This window comes from Coregonus clupeaformis, chromosome 21 (genome assembly GCF_020615455.1).
Source record: "Coregonus clupeaformis isolate EN_2021a chromosome 21, ASM2061545v1, whole genome shotgun sequence".
Taxonomy (NCBI): Eukaryota; Metazoa; Chordata; class Actinopteri; order Salmoniformes; family Salmonidae; genus Coregonus; species Coregonus clupeaformis.
The window spans coordinates 51,909,905-51,925,499 of record NC_059212.1 but is presented as its reverse complement, the minus strand read 5'-3'; the positions used below and the strand labels follow the sequence as shown (position 1 = coordinate 51,925,499).

Here is a 15,595-nt window from a genome sequence, read left to right as displayed (position 1 = left end):
CAAAGTGGAGGAGAGATTGACTTCATCACTACTTGTTTTTGTAAGAGTGTGTTGACATGCTGATTGCACCGAGCTGTTTAAACTACTAGCACACAGCTCAGACATCCATGCATACCCCACAAGACAGGCCACCAGAGGTCTCTTCACAATCCGCAAGTCCAGAACAGACTGTGGGAGGCACACACTACTACATAGAGCCATTGCTACATGGAACTCTATTCTACATCAGGTAACTGATCCAAGCAGTAGAATCTGATTTTTTTTTAACAGATAAAAATACACCTTTTGGAACAGCGGGGACTGTAAAGAAACACACACAGGTACAGTCACACGCATATGCAAACAAACGCTAGCACATGCACTCTACATACACATACAGTGGGGAGAACAAGTATTTGATACACTGCCGATTTTGCAGGTTTTCCTACTTACAAAGCATGTAGAGGTCTGTAATTTTTATCATAGGTACACTTCAACTGTGAGAGATGGAATCTAAAACAAAAATCCAGAAAATCACATTGTATGATTTATAAGTAATTAATTTGCATTTTATTGCATGACATAAGTATTTGATCACCTACCAACCAGTAAGAATTCCGGCTCTCACAGACTTGTTAGTTTTTCTTTAAGAAGCCCTCCTGTTCTCCACTCATTACCTGTATTAACTGCACCTGTTTGAACTCGTTACCTGTATAAAAGACACCTGTCCACACACTCAATCAAACAGACTCCAACCTCTCCACAATGGCCAAGACCAGAGAGCTGTGTAAGGACATCAGGGATAAAATTGTAGACCTGCACAAGGCTGGGATGGGCTACAGGACAATAGGCAAGCAGCTTGGTGAGAAGGCAACAACTGTTGGCGCAATTATTAGAAAATGGAAGAAGTTCAAGATGATGGTCAATCACCCTCGGTCTGGGGCTCCATGCAAGATCTCACCTCGTGGGGCATCAATGATCATGAGGAAGGTGCGGGATCAGCCCAGAACTACACAGCAGGACCTGGTCAACGACCTGAAGAGAGCTGGGACCACAGTCTCAAAGAAAACCATTAGTAACACACTACGCCGTCATGGATTAAAATCCTGCAGCGCACGCAAGGTCCCCCTGCTCAAGCCAGCACATGTCCAGGCCCGTCTGAAGTTTGCCAATGACCATCTGGATGATCCAGAGGAGGAATGGGAGAAGGTCATGTGGTCTGATGAGACAAAAATAGAGCTTTTTGGTCTAAACTCCACGTGCCGTGTTTGGAGGAAGAAGAAGGATGAGTACAACCCCAAGAACACCATCCCAACCGTGAAGCATGGAGGTGGAAACATCATTCTTTGGGGATGCTTTTCTGCAAAGGGGACAGGACGACTGCACCGTATTGAGGGGAGGATGGATGGGGCCATGTATCGCGAGATCTTGGCCAACAACCTCCTTCCCTCAGTAAGAGCATTGAAGATGGGTCGTGGCTGGGTCTTCCAGAATGACAACGACCCGAAACACACAGCCAGGGCAACTAAGGAGTGGCTCCGTAAGAAGCATCTCAAGGTCCTGGAGTGGCCTAGCCAGTCTCCAGACCTGAACCCAATAGAACATCTTTGGAGGGAGCTGAAAGTCCGTATTGCCCAGCGACAGCCCCGAAACCTGAAGGATCTGGAGAAGGTCTGTATGGAGGAGTGGGCCAAAATCCCTGCCGCAGTGTGTGCAAACCTGGTCAAGACCTACAGGAAACGTATGATCTCTGTAATTGCAAACAAAGGTTTCTGTACCAAATATTAAGTTCTGCTTTTCTGATGTATCAAATACTTATGTCATGCAATAAAATGCAAATTAATTACTTAAAAATCATACAATGTGATTTTCTGGATTTTTGTTTTAGATTCCGTCTCTCACAGTTGAAGTGTACCTATGATAAAAATTACAGACCTCTACATGCTTTATAAGTAGGAAAACCTGCAAAATCGGCAGTGTATCAAATACTTGTTCTCCCCACTGTACATTGTAATATTGTTGTATGGTGGTATTAAACATTTTGTGTTGTGGATATGAGGGGGTGTGACAGTGTTATATGATGTACTGTTTTATCTTTTGTTTTACGTGTAATGTAAGTGTCTTAATGTGTTTGGACCCCAGGAAGAGTAGCTGCTGCCTTGGCAAGAAGTAATGGGGATCCTTAATAAATACAAATACAAATACTTAACAGGATGACCACCTCTTCTTATATAGTTGTTTTCAGTGGAACTATAGTTATATAGTTGTTTTCAGTGGATCTATAATACATTTGAACACATAAAAATGTTAAGAGATGTATTTTGTGGTTTGCAGTGGTAATGTTTATCCACTGATCAACGGCTGCAGCACTAATCATTGACCAGAGAATGTCTATTGATTAGCATGATGGTCTTGAAAAAATAGTCTTAAACTTCTCATATGGGTCACGGGGATGGTCCCCTATGACATGGGAGTGGTCTGCTATTACAGTGCTGTCTTTGTTATAGAAAAACTCACAACTAACAGCTGCTGTACTAATCTGGGAAAGGGGGGGACCAATGTATGGGGGAATCATAGTGATATTCACATTTAACTCCTAACCACCGTTTTTCACTCATTTTCTAAATGTTTCTCTCCTGTCTGTGATCATCCTTGCAGTCTATGAATTTACTTTTGGATCATTGAATAGTCAGTTTGCATGCAGCTCTCCATTTCCACCCACAGATGGCCCTGGAATCTAATAGTTAACCCAGAGGAGCTTTCAGCAGGACATTTTGTTACGTTCAGATAGAAGTATGCTATGTACAACGAACATGCCTCTGACATGTAGAATAAAGAATAACGCCGGCTCTAGTCATAGCGTTCCTATCTGCAATGTTCCAAAACGTTTTCGTTCTGAACAAGGCCCAGTATCCTCCCTTCCAGCATGAGAAGAGAGCTTTTTAAACGTAATAAACAATAGCATGAAGCGAGTGATAGCCGATTTGTCAATTCATTTACTCATCTATGACAGTATTTTTCAATTGCTAACATGCATTGGTCAAAACTGAAGTCACATTGTCAAAACTCTTCACACAGTCAGCGAAACAGAAGTGTACGGTGCCTTGCAAAAGTATTCATCCCCCTTGGCGTTTTTCCTATTTTGTTGCATTACAACCTGTAATTTAAATGGATATTTATTTGGATTTCGTGTAATGGACATACACAAAATAGTCCAAATTGGTGAAGTGAAATACCCCCACAGCATGATGCTGCCAGCCCCGTGCTTCACGGTTGGGATGGTGTTCTTCGGCTTGCAAGCCGCCCCCTTTTTCCTCCAAACATAACGATGGTCATTATGGCCAAACAGTTCTATTTTTGTTTCATAAGACCAGAGGACATTTCTCCAAAAAGTACGATCTTTGTCCCCATGTGCAGTTGCAAACCGTAGTCTGGCTATTTTATGGCGGTTTTGGAGCAGTGGCTTCTTCCTTGCTGAGCGGACTTTCAGGTTATGTCGATATAGGAGTCGTTTTACTGTGGATATAGATACTTTTGTACCTGTTTCCTCCAGCATCTTCACAAGGTCCTTTGCTGTTGTTCTGGGATTGATTTGCACTTTTCGCACCAAAGTACGTTCATCTCTAGGAGACAGAACGCGTCTCCTTCATGAGCGGTATGACGGCTGCGTGGTCCCATGGTGTTTATACTTGCGTACTATTGTTTGTACAGATGAACATGGTACCTTCAGGCGTTCGGAAATTGCTCCCAAGGATGAACCTGACTTGTGGAGATCAAAAAAAGAATCTGAGGTCTTGACTGATTTCTTTTGATTTTCCCATGATGTCAAGCAAAGAGGCACTGAGTTTGAAGGTAGGCCTTGAAATACATCCACAGGTACACCTCCAATTGACTCAAATGATGTCAATTAGCCTATCAGAAGCTTCTAAAGCCATGACATCATTTTCTGGAATTTTCCAAGCTGTTTAAAGGCACAGTCAACTTAGTGTGTGTAAACTTCTGACCCACTGGAATTGTGATACAGTGAATTATAAGTGAAATAATCTGTCTGTAAACAATTGTTGGAAAAATTACTTGTGTCATGCACAAAGTAGATGTCCTAACCGACTTGGCAAAACTATAGTTTGTTAACAAGAAATGTGTGGAGTGGTAGAAAAACAGTGTATGTAAACTTCCGACTTTAACTGTATATACACCTGTTCTGAAAGGCCCCAGAGTCTGCAACACCACTACGCAAGGGGCACTACCAAGCAAGCAGCACCATGAAGACCAAGGAGCTCTGCAAACAGGTCAGGGACAAAGTTGTGGAGAAGTACAGATCAGGCTTGGGTTATAAAAAAATATCTGAAACTGAACATCCCACGGAGCACCAGTTAAAACCATTAATAAAAGATGGAAAGAATATGTCATCACATCAAACCTGTCAAAAGAGGGCCGCCCACCAAAACTCACAGACCAGGCAAGGAGGGCATTAATCAGAGAGGCAACAAAGAGACCAAAGATAACCCTGAAGGAGCTGCAAAGCCACAGCGGAGATTGGAGTATCTGTCCATAGGACCACTTTAAGCCGTACACTCCACAGAGCTGGGCTTTATGGAAGAGTGGCCAGAAAAAAGCCATTGACACGTTTAGTGTTCACCCAAAGGCATGTGGGAGACTCCCCAAACATATGGAAGAAGGTACTCTGGTCAGATGAGACTAAAATTGAGCTTTCTGGCCATCAAGGAAAACGCTATGTCTGGCGCAAACCCAACACCTCTCATCACCCCGAGAACACCATCCTCACAGTGAAGCATGGTGGTGGCAGCATCATGCTGTGGGGATGTTTTTCATCGGCAGGGACTGGGAAACTGGTCAGAATTGAAGGAATGATGGATGGCGCTAAATACAGGGATATTCTTGAGGGAAACCTGTTTCAGTCTACCAGAGATTTGAGACTGGGACGGAAGTTCACCTTCCAACAGGACAATGACCCTAAGAATACTGCTAAAGCAACACTCAAGTGGTTTAAGAGGAAACATTTAAATGTATTGGAATGGCCTAGTCAAAGCCCAGACCTCAATCCAATTGAGAATCTGTGGTATGACTTAAAGATTGCTGTACACCAGCGGAACCCATCCAACTTGAAGGAGCTGGAGCAGTTTTGCCTTGAAGAATGGGCAAAAATCCCAGTGGCTAGATGTGCCAAGCTTATAGAGACATACCCCAAGAGACTTGCAGCTGTAATTGCTGCAAAAGGTGGCTCAAAAAAGTATTGATTTTGGGGGGGTGAATAGTTATGCACGCTCAAGTTCTGTTTTTTTGTCTTATTTCTTATTTGTTTCACCCCAAAAAATATTTTGCATCTTCAAAGTGGTAGGCATGTTGTGTAAATCAAATGATACAACCCCCAAATTTTTTTTATTCCAGGTTGTAAGGCAACAAAATAGTAAAAATGCCAAGGGGGGTGAATACTTTTGTAAGCCACTGTATGTGGACCAAACTGTGAATCATTTTTTATTGCTTTCACACAAAATGCATTCAATGACCACATTCTCCGAAATCCATGAACTCTTTTCTCATTCATACTCCACCACCTGCTAAACGTTATATTTGCAGCACGTTTTCAAATGCTAACACACCGTTTCCAAAACTGTTAAAAACACATTCAAAACAGAATGATGGCAAATGTCGTGCATTTCTGCAGTAACCAGATTGAAACATGTAGAAAATCTCAGCAGAATATTTAATAATTCTTAACACAGCTGAGTGTCCTGTTTTTAGTCTCGTTACCAAACAGACAAAAGAGGACAGCTTCGGAATGATTTAGTTTGGAAACATGGATCAAGGAAGACAGGTTGGTGGGGAAAGAAGAGTGGCAGGGTGAGGGAGAATGCGTGGAGGACAAAGGAGAGGAAGACCAAGAGCGGTGGTCTCTGATGAGATAAGGGCCACAATTATTGACCATGTTGTAAACCGTGGTCTCTCTTTGAGAGAGGCCGGTTTAAGGGTGCAACCAAATCTGCAGCGTTCAACAGTTGCATCAATAGTACACATTTTCCGGCAAAACAACAGGTGAGATGTGCATCCTTCAATGATAATTGAAGTACATATTACAGTACAATACAGTATGTTCACATTTTTACATGTACTGACATTTTGAAATATATTGATTGTTTTGTGTTTTTCTGTAGGATCCAAAGGTTGCCTCCCACAGGAGGGAGAGCCAGAATGTTATCAGATGCGCAGGAAATTGCCATTGTTGACATGGTAATTGGCAACAATGCAATAAAACTGCAGGAAATTCGGGACAGAGTGCTGGCAGACAATATCACTTTTGGGAATGTGAATACGGTCAGCACAACGACAGTTGCCAGAGTCGTAGAGAAACATAAAATAAGGATGAAGCAGTTGTACACTGTCCCTTTGAGAGAAACGGTGAACGTGTGAAAGTACTCCAGTATCAACATGTCCAGGTAAGATGTCTGTTCAATAACCAAACAGGGTACATACACAGCTATACATAGTGTAAAGTACTGTAAAACTGTGGATTTACTGTATTTTAGAGAGTAATGGAGATGAAAGCCAGGCAAACTGCTCATACATTCATCTTTGTGGATGAAGCTGGATTCAACCTGGCAAAAACACGCCGCAGGGGAAGAAATGTGATTGGACAGAGAGCAACCATGGATGTCCCAGGCCAGAGAGGAGCTAACATCACAATGTGTGCAGCACTGTCCAATGATGGTTTGCTGTTACACAAACCGCTCATTGGCCCCTACAATACAGAGAGGATCATTTATTTTCTGGATGACCTGCATAATCGACTTGTGCCAGCGGAGGAGAGAGGGTCAAGAAACTCCCCTACCTTCGTTGTTGTGTGGGATAATGTGGCATTCCACCACTCTGCTGCAGTCACAGACTGGGATGTGGTTTGCTCCACATCCCAGGATGTCAGTACTATTCCTGCCTCCATACTCCTTCCTAAACCTCATAGAGGAGTTTTTCTCTGTGTGGAGGTGGAAGGTTCATGACCAGATGTCCTTACTGGATGCCATGAATGCGTGGTGTGGAGACAATTCCAGGGTTGGATTAGACCAGGGGTGTCAAACTCATTTTAGCTCAGGGGCCACATGGAGGAAAATCTATTCCCAAGTGGGCCGGACCGGAAAAATCATGGTATATATAACTTAAAAACAACAACTTCAGATTGTTTTCTTTGTTTTAATACGATCAACATACAACATAAAGCTGGAGCCTGAGGACAGTGTGTCCAAAATAGTACAAGCACAACATCACTATTAATCATAAAACACGTCAAGTTTATTTGAAAATTCTAAAGAAAAAGAACACACAAACACACAATGCCTCAGTGATTAACAGAACTGTTTCACAGATCACATAACTATATCAGGGTGTCGTTTCTCAGGCAGAAATGTAGATAAAAATAATGAAATCCTGTTCCCCAAACAAGTGCAAGAACCACAGAGTCAAGAATAGGTTAAATATACAAATAAAATAAAAACAATTAAAAACCATAGCACATCAACATAAAAACATATAAACATAAATCTGAAAGCGTTGCTCAAACTCCCGTAACAGTCCCATTATTTTATCTTTGAACCGCTTCATGTCTGCCACATGTTGGGTCGCGCACACATTTTTCAGACAGGGGAAGTGAGCTGCATCACCACTGGCAAGTTGCGTCTCCCACAATGACAGCTTCAACTTGAAAGAACGTATGCTGTCATAATACTGCGTGACAACTTTGTTGCGCCCTTGCAGCTGTTTGTTCAAGTTATTCAGGTGCTCTGTAACATCCACCATAAATGCAAGGTCCTGCATCCATTCTGCGGAATGAAATTCTAACACTGGTTTGCCCTTTTCTTCCATGAACTGTTCAATTTCTTCTCGTAAATCAAAGAAACGCCTCAGCACAGCACCTCGGCTTAACCATCTTACCTCAGTGTGGTATGGCAGGCCATAGATGTGGTCTTTCTCTCTGAGAAGGCTGTCAAACTGACGGTGATTCAGGCTTCTGGATCGGATGAAATTAACAGTTTGGATGACCACCTTCATGACGTTATCCATCTTTAATGACTTGCAACACAAAGCCTCCTGGTGCAAAATACATTGAAAAGTCAAAAAATCACGTCCTCCATTTGCAGATTGCACTTTCTCTCTGAACTTTGTCACAACGCCTGCTTTTTTCCCGATCATTGAGGGCGCACCATCTGTAGCCAGGCTGACAGCGCGGGACCAGTCCACTCCGACCCTGTCCAGCGCGCCGACGATTGCGGTAAAAATATCAGCTGCTGTCGTTGTATCTGTCATCGGCACCAACTCCACGAACTCCTCGGTGACGGTCAATGTGTCATCAACTCCGCGGATGAAAATGGCCAGTTGTGCAACATCTGTAATGTCCGTACTTTCATCAATTGCAACCGAAACGCAATAAATGACTTTACTTTTTGCTTCAACTGGCTGTCCAAATCCACTGAAAGATCGGAAATCCTGTCTGCAACTGTGTTTCTTGTCAGGCTGATATTTGCAAAAGCCTGCCGCTTTTCAGGGCACACAATCTCCGCTGACTTCATCATGCATGTTTTTACAAATTCACCCTCACTAAATGGTTTTGAAGCCACTGCGATTTCATTAGCAATGAGGTAGCTAGCTTTCACTGCAGCGTCACTGATGTCTCGGCTGTGAGTAAACACAGACTGCTGTTTCTTCAGACCCGCCAACAGTTCATTCACCTTCTCTCATCTCCGCTGTCCTTGAAAGTTGTCATATTTGTCGGCATGAAGACTCACATAGTGGCGACGAAGGTTATATTCTTTCAGCACTGCAACATGCTCTGAACACACCAAACATACAGCTTTCCCATTCAATTCCGTGAATAAATAGGATGACCATTTTTCTTGGAACACTGCACTCTGCGTCCACTTTTCTCTTTTTGACAGAGACATATTGGGGCAATGAGGGTGCCAAAGCACATTATGTTAAAAGTAGAAGCCGTAATAAATATCGCGGGCAAAACAAAGTAGCTCATTGGCTGCACGTGCTTGACCTACTTGCTCTGCCCCGGTATAAACAGTTTGCTTGCTTAACACAATTGCTATTGCGCCATCCAGTGGACGCAATTGGAACAGCGGTTTATTTTATTGAAAAATTGCAGCGCATTTTTATACTTTACAAAAATAAAATAACATTTTTTGTAATTTTTTTTTTTTTTTTTAATCATCTCGCGGGCCGGATTAAACCCGTTTGCGGGCCTGATCCGGCCCGCGGGCCGTACGTTTGACACCCCTGGATTAGACGTTCCAGAAGATACTTTCCAAGATGCATCGCCAGAGAAGAAATAAGATGTGATGTTGATGAGAACTAGTGGCCAAATGCAGGAGAGAGGGAGACTAGAACCCTCACAGTACTGTACAGTATGAGTGATTATACTATACATGTTGATGATGGTTTTTTTTGTAATTATTATTGCAGCCCTGGAATTTCAGGATTTTGTTTTTTGTTTCAACTTTTTATTTTTCACAAGTGACTATATGCAAAGATATAGAAAAAAAGGCTTTTGAAGTAAATTGCTGCATTTCTGAATCATTCTTGTTACATATACTTTAGTACAATCGATAAAGTGAAAAGGTGTTATTCTTATTCTATAATGAAATACTGATTTATGTGAAAAATCATTCAAACTTCAAAGAGAAAAGTTAATCATTTATGTAATGCTCCCTGTTGTTAGTGTTTTTTAGGTCAGTGTGTTATGAGTGACAATGTATGCTTTCTGAGTGAGAATTGCTGCCAGTGTTATGGTCGAACGGGCTTATTTTGAGACATGTATGAAGTGTTTTGGTGGTTTGAGTGAGTTTTGGAGGTGAGATTAACTGTTTGGCCAAGATGCATGTTGGTAATGCAGACTGTGTGAAGAGTTTTGAAAGTGGCTTCAGTATTGACTGATGCTTGTTAGCGATTGAAAAAAACTGTAATGCAGGAAATCATCTAAATGCTAAATACGATAACAGTAAAATATTAACATGAGTTTTGATGTCTTTTATATTTTTTGACCTCTTTTTGTCTGAAAACCAAGACCTCATGGGTTGCAACACCAGCCTACACCCAACTCACAATAATACAAAAATGGCAATGAACAACGACTAGTATCATCAAATCACCTCCAACCCTCGACTCTCTGTCCCACTGAGATTCCTCCTAAATAAATGAGTTGTCTACAGAGGTCTCGGTGGATATCAGGCCTTGCTTCTGTCATCTCTCTTTGTCAGACTCCCCCATGCCTCTGTGTGAGTGTGTGTATGTGTGTGTGTGTGTGCATGCGTGTGCTTGCATGCGTGCGTGTGTGTGTGTGTGTGTGTAGCAGAGCAGAGTCAGGGTGACTGATGACAGTGACAGGACAGAGGTTCAGTAATGAGGGAACCTGGAGCGAGGAGCATGTTGGGTCATGTGTAAAGCTGCTGTAACACTGTGCACAGGGCAAGGAACCTCTAGTCTAAGTTTTCAGTCATCTTTAGGGCCTTGAGTTTTTTCTGATCTGAGCCCCAGTTATAGACAATAAGCAGGGTAAAACGTTTATTTTGATTGTACATCAGAAATATTACTCATCATAGCCTCTCTCTCTCTCTCTCTCTCTCTCTCGCTGTCCCTTCTGCTACATGACACTGTTGAGAGGTCATAATTTTGCATAGCCTACAGATGGAGAACAGCCGTAGTCAATCATTTGCTCAACTATTGGCATTTCTCAAAACCAAATGCTGGAGAACATAAGTGTAACAGATTCTGCAAAAGCGTGTTCGGAGAGAGCACAGAAGTTGGCCCTAACTCCAACTGTAGCCTATGTCAGACTCTCTGCAATGATCTCACATGCTGTATGAGTGCACATCCACTGGGCTGGTCACTGAGTGACAGCTGGAGAATGATAAACGGGGGTTACCTAATCCATCTGTCTTTCAGCCTGTTCAAGAAATGGGCTATGTAAAAATGAAAGGGGGGGATAGAGAGAGGAAATGTTGGTGGTCTGAGAAAAATAGAGACACACCAACCAGGACAATGTGAAAACATGCTCAAATTGCAATCAATCCTTTAGAGATAGATTGTGGTGTTTTGTTCTCTCATAGCATACATAGAGCTGTTAAAGGCAAGAAGGTCAATTATATTTCTGGCACAATTTGCAGTGAGTTAATAGCTTATCTGTTGCTCCTCCTGAGGGTTTAATGAACATAATGGAGAAGAACTCTTGTCACATCTGATCAAATCAAAGTAGCCTACTCTCAGGATGGGGTTGTGGTGGACTCTCGAAAGAGAAGCGTGCTAAGCAACTCAATTTATGACTGAGACCAGATCTTTTCTGAGGCTCTTATCAAGATTACGCCTTTAAAAAAAAGAAAAACATTTGTTGGTATTAATACTTAGTTCTTTAAACCCATGGTACAATAGGCTATTCTTGTCGGGTGCAGTGTTATGTTAATGACTTCATGAGCAATGTCATTATGATGATAAATTGCATCAAATGATATGCTTATGATATATTCTGGCAGTGGCCTATTATACTTTGTATCAGTCGTATTCTCGCTATAGTATACAACTACTTAATCACGCCGGCGGTGCGACTTGTTGCTTCTGGGTTTTGGTAAACAACTCCGATTCTCGAAATTGCAAAATGGCGGAAATGGATGTGAAGCTTGAATCCGATAGCGGTGGGAAAATAGATGTGGAGCTTGAATCCGATAGCGGTGGGAAAATGGATGTGGAGCTTGAATCCGATAGCGGTGGGAAAATGGATGTGGAGCTTGAATCCGATAGCGGTGGGAAAATGGATGTGTAGACTTTTGTCCAAAACAAAATGAAAAAGGAGCAAAATAGTTTGTGAAAATACGTCTCGTGCTGCAGATACCCCATCGTATCTAGTCGTCTAGTGCTGCAGACACCCCATCGTATCTAGTCGTCTAGTGCTGCAGACACCCCATCGTATCTAGTCGTCTAGTGCTGCAGATACCCCATCGTATCTAGTCGTCTAGTGCTGCAGACACCCCATCGTATCTAGTCGTCTAGTGCTGCAGACACCCCATCGTATCTAGTCGTCTAGTGCTGCAGACACCCCATCGTATCTAGTCGTCTAGTGCTGCAGATACCCCATCGTATCTAGTCGTCTAGTGCTGCAGACACCCCATCGTATCTAGTCGTCTAGTGCTGCAGACACCCCATCGTATCTAGTCGTCTAGTGCTGCAGATACCCCATCGTATCTAGTCGTCTAGTGCTGCAGATACCCCATCGTATCTAGTCGTAATGCGTTTTTGGGGCAACTTAGTGGATCCATTTGAAATATCAAAACTGGTAGAGAAAGCAATAGGTCAAGTTAAATCTGTGAAAATCAGGAGAAGTGGACTTCTTTTAATTTCTTCCCAGCAAACCAAGATTGGTTCTGTGAAAGTTTCCAGAACATTCATTAGGCTGTGGCAAATGTTCTCATAACACAAAAACTGTCCAACTGTGTTGATGATTATAGAATGTTTGTATAAAAAATGTGCCTGATGTTAGAAGAGCGTTCCTAGAACACATTTAATTGACTGTTCAACTTTTTTTTAAACGCACCCAATATAATTCCTACTTTGAGATGCTTGACATGGTCCCCCCTGTCTTATTTTTCACGATCTGAAAAGCAAAAGTGATCCTAGATTAGCACTCATAGTCTTGGATACCTTGTAAATATGGGCCCAGAAGTATGCAGCATATAAAGAGGATGGGTGAAGTGATTGCGAATAACCCAGTTACCAGTATATCCCTGGGTTAGTTATGTCTAAGAAGGCTGAAAAGGAAGCATGGACTTCCCGATTGATCATACTGCCATAGCTGTACACTGAAAAAATTAAATGTAAGAGCGCTTCCCTGATGGCGCAGACGATAAAATACCTGGCTTGGAAACCAAACATTGCAGATTGTCAACAGTTAAAGTGTAAAACATATGGTTGTGTTTGTATGATTAAATGCTGTTCAAATGTCCTATGAATGAAATTAAAATGCTGTGTGCCTACATCCCCATGTGGTGGGCTTACAATACAGTCCTCAAATGTGTGTTGCCATTATATCTGGAGAGAAACATAATGGGTATGTATTCAAATCTGCTTTAAGGAGCTTACATTTGCATACTAAGAATGGGGTGGTAGTATTAGGTCAAACTTAAATAGAAAATGTTCTGAGTACCTCCAAGGCTGTTCTGTCAACATTATCTGAATGTCAGCACAACTGGACAGTTTTAGTGTTTTGGGAACCTATTGCTTGTCATATGCCCACAATGTTCTCACAACCTTAAGAAGCATTCTGGGAACTTTAGAGAACAGGGGGAAAAAAATTCTGGGAACGTTCTTGTAACATCAGGTGAATGTTTTTTGCACCCTAAAAGAAACATTGTAGAATAATCTGCACAACTGTGTTTTGGGAACATATCTTTTGTGATGTCTCCACAATGTTCTCACCAGACTGTTCCCACAACCTAATGAAACATTCTGGGAACCTTTAAAGAACATATTCAATGTGTTCTAGGAACGTTCTTGCAAGACTGGACAATTTTTGTGTTTTAACGAACATTTGCCACAACCTAACGAATGTTCTGGGATCTTTTGGTTTGCTAGGAAAACTTTACTGGTACATTATTACATTACCTGTAAGCATAATGATAACTTTTGGGGAATGTTCTGTGGTTGTTGTTGCAGATGTTGTGCACAGCATTTTAGTGAATGGTAGGAGAACATTCAAAAGATATTTCATTTAAAACATTTGTTGAAAAAAAGAAGAAGATTTTGTTATCAAAAACATTATTTGAATGTTTGGATGTTATCCTAATGTTAGATAAAACCCTAACTAGAAATTAATGGGAATCTTAGCTTATGTTCTGGGAATGTTCCGATTTGCTGGGTTGTGTATCTGTTGATCAGAAGAAAAGTGTTAGATCTCACTCGAACTGATGGATATGATGTGTCATGCTTTGATCTACGAAGCAGGGCACCTGTCAAAGGAGTAATATCTGGAGTAGCGAAATCATTCGACATTGCTCTACTGAAGAAGATTCATGGAGTGGTCGATGCACATAGAATGAATCGCGTGGTAAATGGGAGGAAAGATAAGAGTTGGTTTGTTCTTGTGTTTTTTTATAAGTTTCTCCCTATCCGAGTGTAGCTGGGATATGTGAACTACAGTGGCGATCGCTGCCGTTTAAGATGAGGGAGGACCTTTTTTTTTTTCTATGATAATTTATTGTCCGTGATGGAATGTACTTTTATTATTTTATTTTTCCCCCGTCCCTTCCAGTTGGTGGCAGCAATACTGCAATTGTTGTGGTATGCCATAAAACCTCAGAGAAGAGGACTTGTTTTGTGTACTGCTGAATCGAAGAAAGACTTCCAGGTCTTGTATCATTTTGGATACATCGTAGTGTCATGATCTCGTGAACAATCGATGCACATTCTTTACCAATGAACTGAATAGCTGTTGCATTTGCAGACACCACAGTTGCTTGTTTCAGCCCGCTAAATTTGCTAAACTCAATCACAGCCAAAGGATTGCCAGTAAAATTATTTGAAATCAGCACCATATGAAATTTAAACCTAAGCATTATTTTTCCTTTGCCATGTTACTGATGTGGGATATCATAACACTTGCAAAACTGAAAACAATCAATGATATTTACTCACATCAGAGACTGCAGTAGGCTATAGCAGGTCATGTGAGTCAAAATAGGAGCTTGATCTCTTGCAGAGGAGGCTGGTGGGAGGAGCTATAGGAGGACGGGCTCATTATAATCTGTTTGACTCCGTTCCATTGATTCCATTCCAGTCTTTACAATGAGCCCATCCTCCTATAGCTCCTCCCACCAGCATCCTCTGATCTCTTATATACAACCATTGGTCGGTCCAAAGGTCTCTTCAGTGTGCACCTGTCTACGCCCTGATCAGACCGACAGCGTCATTGTGTTTTGGTACACCAGAAGTACATTCATTTCCAATGGAATGCTACGTTTGCCTTGCAGCATTGCATTACAGAGGCAGTGTCAGTGCATTCTGTGTGGTGCATATGTTGGATTTATCCAACGTATGCATCAAATTCTATGCATAGATTTGACAGAAATAGTAGCAAAAGGTGAATGTTGAACTTTTGTTGCACACATATCCACAAAAATATTGGGATTACATAAAGAAAAAAGTTTGACTGCAGAATTTATTACGCAGCATTGATGCAACGACGATGTCTGTCTGATCGAGGAATACTAGCGAGTACATCCCTGGGGCAGAGCTCCCTGCCATCCAGGACCTCTATACCGGGTGGTGCTAGAGGAAGGCCCAAAAAAGACTCCAGCCACTCAAGTCATAGGCTGTTCTCTCTGCTACTGCATGGCTAGCGGTACCAATGCACCAAGTCTGGAACCAACAGAACCAAATAGCTACCCGGACTATCTACATTGACCCCTTTGACTCATCACATATGCTGCTGCTACTGTTTATTATCAATCCAGTTGCCTAGTCACTTTACCCCTACCTACTGTATATGTACATATCTACATGAAATTATGACGTGGATGTCGATTAAGGCAGCCCCCCAGCACCTCTCTCATTGACTCAGTAC

General features: G+C 41.9%; 1 pseudogene; it reads right to left on the bottom strand.

The window, feature by feature from the left end:
- Window positions 1-7,635: 7,635 nt before the first annotated feature.
- On the bottom strand, window positions 7,636-8,915 carry LOC123481597 (annotated as a pseudogene).
- Window positions 8,916-15,595: the final 6,680 nt, after the last annotated feature.